We start from the raw sequence: 10398 nt of genomic DNA, 5'->3' as shown, positions 1-10398 counted from the left end.
CCTCAAATTGCTGACAGAGTACCCAGGTGTGGAACTTCCATCCTGTTCTTCCCTGCTAACAATATGAAGGGATTAAGGATTCCTGTTTGCTGAGAGCGTGAGCTGCAACCCGCCCTGCCCCACCCTTAGGAAGTTGGGGCCTCCTCACCCCATCATAGGAGCCTTGGTCTCTTGCTTAAAGGGAAGATAAAAGTTCCTTCTTTCCCTTGCCTGACAGATTCTACAGTTTTCAAGGTTTGTTTGCATTTCATGAGCCTTTTTAAGAATCTTCTACTGGGTTTGGGTACAGCATATATGCTATAAGGGAATTCTTTAGTGCAACTTGTGGCGGCATTCAATACTTATGAAAGTTATGAAAATACAGGTAAAAGTCTCTCCAAAAGATGGAATTTTTAGGGCTGTAGAAATGGCTCAGCACATCAGTGTACTTCCAGTACAAGCATGAGGGTTTGAGTGTACTTCAAACTGCCCAAGTTCAAATCTCCAGGACCTATGTAGACAGCAAGGTGTGGCCATGTTACTCCAGACTCACAAAGGGAAGGTGAGAACAGGGAATCACTAAGGCTCTTGAACAAACAGCAAGCAAGCTCGGTTATCAGTAAGAGAAGCCGGCTCAAAATGAGAATGGGTGGAAGAGCAATGGAGCAGGGCACCCAACTTCTGCTCCGGCCACCACATGTAAGCGCCTCCCACCACAGCCCTATGCGAGTGTTCCCTCCCATCTGCCCCCCACGCAAGTAAGAGCATAGGGTGCTACAAGGACACATACATGTGCATGTGTCACCACAACACATCATACACATACACACTAGCAAAAATAAGGAGATTTATAGCTACAAAACCTATCCAATAAATCTCAGAAAAAGAAAGCCATGCTCCAAAGTAAAGAAAATATTTCCCTTGATTTTTTAAATTATAAATGCAAATATGTCTGCACAGAAAGTATTATTTTGACTATGAGTAACATTTTAAATAAAGAAGCAAACAAAAATCCTTAAAGCTAATAATCAATCTAGACAAATCTTTTTTAAAATATAAATATTAAATACTGAGAATGAAAAAGAATTGTCACGTTCCTTACTAAAAAAGAGAACAGTCACATAAATCTTCAATAATAGATATTGTGCATAATAATAGGGCACCATGAAAAGTTTCTACACATAGATTTCCATATATAACTCCACTGCATAATGTCTAAATCAGGTTGAACATATTTATTTCCTCAAGCATTTATCATCTCACAATGGTTAAAAAATCCTTCAAAATCCTTTTGGCTCGCTTTTGAAAATGTATAGCACATTACTGTTATCACACTGTACAAAAGCTCTGGCTCCCATCAGGTTCATAACTCAAAACTGAGTGATTAAACTTTCCTCTCTCCTCAAAGCCCAGTCTCTTGCAGTAAGTATTACATGTATATGTATCTGCTTGTGTCCCAAGTATGTTTCTGCATGCATCCTGTATATGTGTTACATGTATCTGTGTATCATGGGTGCATGTACATGCACATATATGTGCATATTCATTTTCTCTGCATATGAATGTGTCACATATAAGTGTGTGTATATGTTCACATATCTATGTATGTGTGATATAAGTATTTGTCTGCTTGTAGTATGTAGGCGTTTCATTTACTTTCTTGTTTCTGTGAACAAATTCCACAGGTAACTTATGGAAGAAAAGGGTTTATTCTCAGGTTACAATTTTGAAGGGAAAGACATGGCAGAAATAGTGAACCAGTCGTCACATAAACAAACAGGAAACACAGGAAGTAGGGCCAAACCATAAAAGCTTAAGGTCCACCTTGAGTTACCCAGTTCTTCAGCAAGACCCTCCCTTCTAAAGTTTTCACAACCTTCCCAAACAGCACTACCAAGTAAGGTCCAAATGTTCATACACATGAGCCTACGAGAGGCATTTATTTTTCTCTATTGGGCAATCATTTATTTTTACTTTTATTTTTGGTTTTTCGAGGTAGGGTTTCACTCTATCTCAGGCGGACCTGGACTTCACTATAGAGTCTTGGGGTGGCCTGGAACTCATAGCGATCCTCCCACCTCTGCCTCCCAAGTACTGGGATTAAAGGTGTGCAACACCACACCCAGCCATTTTTTTAAATTTATTGATTTTTTTAATAAAATGTTTCACACATAGACTCCCTCTCCCCTGCCCCCATTCTGCTGAGTGTCTTTAATGGGGTTATTGGTATTCATTGTGGGAACCAAGAAGCATCAGTCAGTCTCTGCAAGAATGAGGGAAATATGGTGACTCAGGCTATTCCCATCCACCCTGAAGCTCTGACAATCTGTCCACCCCCTCTTCCATGATGCTTCCTGAGCCTTGGTGGGTAAGATAGAGATCTGATTTAGTGTTGCTTTCTCTATGGAATATGAATCTCTGTTTTTATGAGGTTTGAGTGACCATAGTGACTGTCACCATTTACCTGGAACTGGTTTTCAGGCTAGCTGTGAGACTATTATTCATGTTACCAATTGCCATGCAATGACTTCTGTCCCCCAGGCAGATGAAGTGAAAGTGACCCATCTCCTGGTAGTCAGTTGGCTCTCTCTTTTTGATGAAGTGATGTCTTTGTTTTCCCCCATATTCTCCTTCATCTGTAAAATAGAACAGATGATTCAACAAAAAGTGAGAACAGTTTGAGTAAAAGCGTATAAGTCTAGTCATTAGATAGATATAATGATGTGTATACTCATTCTTCTTCGTTAGAGAGCAGTGGAGATTCTCTCTAGAACCTATTGGTTTCCTGTTCTAGGAAATCTGCCTTGGTTCCCAGAACCAGAAATGAATTCAGTCCACTTATTGGGTCTCATGTCCAATCCATGTGCAGTTGGTTACCTACATTAACTGTGTGCCACGATTGAAAAAGTGTATACTTCTTTCTTAGATCATTGATTTTGTAACTGACAGGATCTTCTGCTCAATCAATCAGTTGGCAACTGTTATTCTCCAGCCATTTTCCTGGTACTTTCCAGCACTATGAGGAGGGCTAGCTGAAAAGAAACTGGATTTTCCCTCTTGGTTCCAGCATGATCATTTGATGTCCTGTGGCTGCAGGATGTGGTGTCATCAGCAATAGGGACTTACCTTTTAGCTCTCACAGATAACCAAGTGTTTTAGCAATAGCCTGTATCATTTTAGGGTCCTCATGTGTCCCTGACCAATAGCTCACTGTGGGGCAGAAACCAGTTCCAACTCTGAGAATTACCAGCCAGCACCCATGGTTTCTCCACCTTTTATGGAGCGCTTCTGCTCAGGTCCCTCTCCTCTTATTGAAAGTAATAACTTGTAGAGTGGTATCTTGGATTAAGGTTTCTGTGGTATTGACTAATGTTGCCATTAGTTTTGTCTATCTTCCCTATACCTTCCTATACCTTTCCATTCCTTCCTTCCTTCCTTCCTTCCTTCCTTCCTTCCTTCCTTCCTTTCTTTCTTTCTTCCTTTCTTTCTTTCTTTCTTCCCTTCTTTCTTTCTACTGATCATTGACTTATGTCCAGTAGCCATTCCTCCCTTCCCTCATTATTTTTCCTTTTTCCTATCTTTATTCTAATGTCATGTCCATATTGTAGATATTCATTACAACTTACAATTGACAGATGCTTGACTAGGTTAGGAACTGCATATGAAAGATTCCATCTCACTCCAGCCAGAATAGCAAACATCAAAAAATCAAATGACAGTACATGCTAGCAGGGATATGGGGAAAGAGGAACCCTCATCCACTGCTGGAGAGAGTACAAACTTGTAGCCACTATGGAAATGAGTATGGAGACTCCTCAAATAGCTGAAAATAAAACCACTATGAGATCCATCTATACCTTTTTGGGGCATTTACGCTAAAGACTACTATATACCAGAGAGACACTTGCTTAACTATTTTTATTGATACTCTATTCAAAATAGTCAGGAACTGGAAGCAGTTCAGATGCCTATCAACAACTGGATGGATACAATGAAATTCTACTCAGTGGTAAGGAAAAAAAAATGAGACAATCAAATTTTCAGGAAAATGGAGGAACTTGGAAAAACTCATGTTGAGTGAGATTATACATGCTCAGAAAGAAATGCTATATGGGGGACATTTTACATTCAAATCATAATAGTGGGTTTTTCATTAATGTTTCAATAGAACACATGCATGTATTGCATGTGTGTGTGTTGGGGTATGTGTTTTCACACTACATGAAAAAGTCATAGTGGGGTGCCATCACAAGTACAGAGAAGAGGAGAGGAGAGGAAGAAGGGAAGAAAAGAAGAGAATTACTAAAACACTAGACACTTTCCTTTAGCTGCTGACTCATCAATCCAGAGAAAAGTTCAGAATTCCAGTTCCAATTCATTTGCTCAGTGAATTTATTATAAAAATTAATCTCCCAGGTAATTTGAGCCCGACATCCACATCTAGGAAGAAAAACAATAAACACTGTGGTGAACATAAACACATCATAACAGAAATACTGAGGCTACAGAGAAGTCAACACCAACTGATAACACACCTGCCAAGGCTCAAGGACTGTTGCAGAAGAGAGGGCAGGAAAATTGTAAGAGCCTTAAGGCAGTGAGAAACAGCCTGAGCCACAGCTCCCCCCAGAGAGAGGCCCTAATTACCCCACAGTGAACACCAATAATAAAAATGAGGAGGGCCCACAGGGAAATGGGAATGGGGAAAGGAACAGACTAGAACATCTCTTAAAATAGTAATTCATTAATTTAAAAGTCTATAAAAAATAAGATAATTCAAATGCAAAAAGACAATAGCAACACTAAACACTATGGCAGACTGAGATCACCCAACCATTCTGGATTAAAGTGTCTAGATCACAGTCAACTATAAAACAATAATAATGCAGCCAGGCCTGGAGCACAGACATGTAATGCTATCTGTTTGGGGGCTGAGGTAGAAGGATTGCAAGTTCAAGACCTATATTAATGACTTTTCTCATTGTTGTGATAAAATATCTGACAAAAACATTTTAAGGAGGAAAGATTTATTTTTGGGTCACAGATTCAGAGGGTTCCATCCATCATGGAAGGGCATGGTAGGGAAAAAATTATGTCAGATTAGTGCAATTTACATTGTGGAGGGCCAGGAAGCTGGAAATTAGATGCCAGCACCTTGCTTGCTTTCTCAGTTTTCTGTTTATTCCATCCAGACCTCTCGCTCGTGGAATGGCACTGCCCATTAGCAGGATGTGTTTCTGGTCCTCAGTTATCCTCTCTGAAAACTTCATCACAGACATAGAGGTGTGCCCCCCCAAAATCTTTTTATTCTTTTTTTCTTTTCTTTTGTGTGTGAGTGTGTGTGTGTGTGTGTGTGTGTAGGTCAATCTTCTTGTTCCACTTGTTTGAGGTAGTTTCTCTCATTCACAACTGTATTTGCCAGACTAGGTGGCCTGTGAAATACCCCCTATCTTGCTTTAGGCATGAAAAGAATACAGACACTCACTAAAATGTCCACCTTTATGTCTGTTCTCAGGATCTGAACCCAGGTACTTGCATGGCAAACACTTTATCCACTTAGTCATCTTCCCAGCCCCCCTACATATTTCTAAATCTTGTCAAGTTAGCAATGAGCATTAGCCATCACAAGGACAGATGGGGCTATTTAACAACACACTGCTAGTATAAAAGAAGGTAGGAAGAAAGCAAATGAAGGAGAAAGGAAGGAGGAAAGAACTTAAATTCTGAGAAGACATTCATATTCTAATTTCTATTTTTGCTAAATAGAATATTTGATTTTCTACATATTCAATCTAACAAAATACTTTTATTGATACAACAAAAAGGAACAACTTTATCTATCAATCTATCATCTATTGTCATGACAGGCATCAAACAAAGGGCCACAGACATGTTAAACAAAATGTCTACTACTGAGCTGTATCGCTAAGCTATTACTTTTTAAAAAAATGTTAGTTCATCTAACTGCAAATTAATTTGGAAATTTTAGCATTCTTAAATATTAGGAAAATTATATCAAAATATCCTTATAAATACATAGGCAATGAAAGGATATTGGCTTATTATTTTTTCTGAAATAAGCACTATAGCAATAATTTAAAGAAAACTATGTTAAATGTTACTCAGTATTCTATACTTAAGTAAAATATAATTTGGTATATTGAAAATTATCCATAATATAATTGACCTAATCTGTATCACAGTTATCAAACTTCTGACATTGCATTTTATAGTTTTCACCTTCAAAGATAGCTACCCACTCCAGGACTTCATGAATAAAGGCCAGAACTATTATTTAGAAACCTTTGTGTCCTTGCTGCAGTGAGAGTAGGTCAAAGAAAACCCATGAAACCTGGAAGTGGTGATTTCAATTAGATGTTCCCCATAAACTTAGGTATCTGAATGCTTTGTCCCCAGTTGATAGCAGTTTGGGAGGTGGGCCCTTGCTGGATGAAGTGTAATACTGAAGGAGGAGCTAAGGGTGTTGTAGCCAGCTTTCCCTTGCTAGAGTTCAGTTCATACACCTGCTGTAACAGAAGAGATATCTAGCCTCTGTTGTACCATCTTTCCCATACTATAATGAGGCTTCCCCTTGAAAGTATAAGCCAAATTATAAACTTTCCTTCATTCAGCTGCTTTTGGTCAAGCGCTTTATCCCAGCAATGAGAAGATGATAACTACACCAGAAAAGAAAATGCTGACAGAGAAGTGGGGTTGTTATGGCTAAAAACCTTCCAGTGTGTCTTCTGTCCTTTTGGAACTAATTTGTGGGAAGGGTGTGGAAGGATTCGAAGACACATCTTACAGTGCTGTTAGTAGAGTTTGCTGAACCATTCTGATCAGAGTTAAAAGATCCTACAGGCAGAAAGAACTATAGACTTCACAAGTGTGACTTGTGAGAGGAAGAAAAAACTTTGTCTGTACTTGACTAGAAGCAGCTTGTATGAGAGGCTAACTGTGCTCTGCCTACGTCCTAAAATCTTGAGCAGGTTGAGTTTAGAAGAAATAGACTAGTGTGAGCAGAAGTATATGGCACAGAAAGAAATGAAAGTTTGGGCAGAAGACAGAAGCCCATTTCAGCTACATTCTTTTTTAACAAATGCAGGAAAGAAAAGGTCATTGGATTTGCAAAACAGTTTGTACGTTGGAAAAGGCCACTGGAAGATATGAAGAGGGTTGTTGGAGTGCTTGGATAGAGACCGAATGGGGGAATGAAACATGGCTTGCAATGGAGACCCCAACATATGTTGAGACACCAGGACTGCAGTATTGCTGCTAAGAAAAGCTCCGGGTTCAAAATGGAGTTTTTCCCAGGCTGTAAGCAGCCCAGTGGAGGGGTGGAATTGTAACCCCAGTTTCATCACTCGTTACAGATATCAGATTTGGAGCTACAGGATTTGATGGTTTCCCTGTTTATTTTAAATAGTTTATTTACTTAGTTATTTATTTTCAATAAGAGAAATATAAAGGGAGAGACAGAGAGAGAGGGAGGGAAAGAGAGAGAGGGAGAGAAAACATGGGTATACCAAAGCCTCTATTCACTACAAATAAACTCCAGACACATGTGTTTTGGTTTTTCAGGCTCACAGTTAAAAGACCTTGGACTATGGAAAAGTTTGAACAGTGTTAGAATTGATAAAACTGTGGGGATTTTTAAAGTTAATTTTTGTTTTCATTTGAGAGCAACAGACAGAGGGAGAAAGAGGCAGATATATAGAAAATGAGCACACCAGGGCCTCCAGCCACTGCAAACGAACTCCATATGCAGATGCTACCTTGCGCATCTGGTTTATGTGGGTCCTGGAGAACCAAGCCTCGAACTAGAGTGCTTAGGCTTCACAGGCAAAAGCTTAACCAGTAAGCCATCTCTTTAGCCCAAAGTTAATCTTTTTTTACATCAAAATGGTCATGGGTTTATGGAGCCAAGGGTGCAATGTGGTGGTTTCAATCAGATGTTCCCCAAATTTCATGTGTTTTAAATGCTTGGTCCCCAGCTGATGGCAATTTGGGAGGTGGAGCTTTGCTGGAGGAGGTGAATTGATGGGGCCAGGCTTAGGGGTGTTATATCCAGCTCCTCTTTACTGGAGTTCAGTTTGCTATCCCACTACTAATTTCCACATGCTGTGGCAGAAAAGATGTGCAGCTTCTACTGTACCATCTTTCCCATGCCATGAAGCTTCTCCACAAGACTGTAAGCTAAAGTAAAAACTTTCCTCGATCAGATACATTTAGAGAAGAATGAGATCAAAATTTTGGGTATTGCTATATCAGAAATGACTGCGGTGCATCTGTGGGTATTGGTGATGTGACCTGTTCACGCAGGGGAAACTTGAACATTCACAGGTATACCAGAGGCTTGCCCCCTGGCAGAGCTTGGGAGTCGTTTATTGCAGTACAGTTGTGCCCTCTGATGATGTGACAGTTATTTTAATTAAATTAAATTAATAAATTAAATTAAATTTAAAAATTAACTAAATTAGTTAATTAAATGGGTTACCTGTGATATCTGTGAGGCTACCATCCCGGCATGAACGCTGCCAGTTCACACTGAAACCCATCTCCGACTCTGTTGGTGTGTTACAACAGCTGCAAGAGGAGGACCGGGGAATTCATAGAGTTGCCATCTATTCACCAGATGATGTTCGAGTTGCTGCCTCCACAGGAATAGACCTCCTCCTCCTCGATGACTTTAAGCTGGTCATTAATGATTTAACATATCATGTATGGCCACCAAAAAGAGACCTCTTAAGCCATGAAAACGCAGCCACCCTGAACGACGTGAAGACCCTGGTGTGGCAGCTCTACACCACCCTGTGCATCGAGCAGCACCAGCTCAACAAGGAGAGGAAGCTGCTCGAGAGGCTTGAGGGCCTCAAGCAGCAGCTGGTCCCCCTGGAGAAGGTACGAATTGAAATCAGCAGGAAGGCTGAGAAGAGGGCTACTTTGGTGCTGCGGGGCGGCCTGGCCTACACGGCCACACAGTTTGGGGTGCTGGCCCCGCTCACCTGGTGGGAGTTCTCCTGGGACGTCATGGAGCCGGTCACCTGCTTCATTACCCACGGAAGCTCCATGGCCATGCGTGCGTATTTTGTAATGACGCTCCAGGAATATGTTTATCCAGAAGCCAGAGACAGACAGTACTTATTATTTTTCCATAAAGGAGCCAAAAAGTCACGTTTTGACCTAGAGAAATACAATCAACTCAAGGATGCAATTGCTCAGGCAGAAATAGACCTTAAGAGGCTGGGAGGCCTATTACAAGTACATCTGCCCCTCCGACAAATTGGTGAAAAAGATTGATCCAAGGAAAGCCTGTGAATCCCGGCAGAAAGAACCCGTTTCTAACTTTTGCCTTTTTAATTAAAGCATTGCAGGTGAAAGCTGGGAGCCATGTGGGGTAGAGGGTTTTTACCTTTCATTATAAAACAAAAACAAAAGGAATCTTAGAGAAGAAAGGAGCGCTACAATGGGAGGATCAAGCATTGGAATACAAGCTTTGGCAATACTGTCTTAATCAAGCGTCTCGGTTTCTGACCGACAGTGATGCAGTTGCGCAGTTGAGAGATTCGTAGACATGCTGCTGGGGTGTTGGTTTCCTGCAGCTTCTTTGCAGGGCCAGCAAAACAGTAACACACCAGCACCCCACTCAGCTCTATTTTTTTTTTTAATTTAAAGTTTCTTATTTTTTGACATAGGAGTAAACAAATACACCAGAAGAGCAAATCCTTTTATGTGGGTAGCAAACAGTCTGAGCCCAAACCATTAATTAGCGTTTAATTTTAGTTGGACCCAGCCTCTGAAGCTCTCCATGATGGACTCCTTTTCTGACCGCCTGCCTATATCTATGGTTACACTGATTTTATCCAAATGATAATTGAAAGCAAGTTATGACTGTTTGATGATCAATATTTGGGTTATCCTGTAATACTTTCTGAAATGTCTGTATACTCCAGTGCCCTGAATCAGTATCTAGAAATCATTGGCAATACTGCATGAGGTTTTTCTCTTTCATTTTTTTTTAACTAATTAGTCTTTCGGAGGAGGAAAGCTTTCTCTACTCCTTGTACCTACCCCATTTGATAATCCCCTGTCCCTCCACAACACAGACATGGGGGCACTCGTTCACCTAGCTATGTTACCAAATCAGGAAAATGTAAGGTTGTAAAAATGGCTAAAAAATTCACGTCCTGTAGCCATTTCAGAACCAGAATAATCTCATTGCTACTTATCTGCTTGTGTGAAGACAGCGTTCCAGGCCATCCACGTGGCACTGGGTGTCTGGAAGCTTTGCTCCTCTCAAAGGGTAATCGAGAGACGCACACTTCCACACCATTGTGAGCCCCCCCACCCCTACCACTCCAGTTGCTGTAAATCAAAGGTGTGGGTCTCAAAGGGTGCATTCTCTCTGTATACAAGAAT

At 40.6% G+C, this 10398-nt stretch overlaps 1 pseudogene; it reads left to right on the top strand.

The window, feature by feature from the left end:
- Positions 1 to 639: 639 nt before the first annotated feature.
- Positions 640 to 9437, top strand: LOC101601776 (annotated as a pseudogene).
- The last annotated feature ends 961 nt before the right edge of the window (positions 9438 to 10398 follow it).

Source organism: Jaculus jaculus, chromosome 4 (assembly GCF_020740685.1).
Source record: "Jaculus jaculus isolate mJacJac1 chromosome 4, mJacJac1.mat.Y.cur, whole genome shotgun sequence".
Classification (NCBI taxonomy): domain Eukaryota; kingdom Metazoa; phylum Chordata; class Mammalia; order Rodentia; family Dipodidae; genus Jaculus; species Jaculus jaculus.
This window is presented reverse-complemented; position numbering and strand designations above follow the sequence as displayed.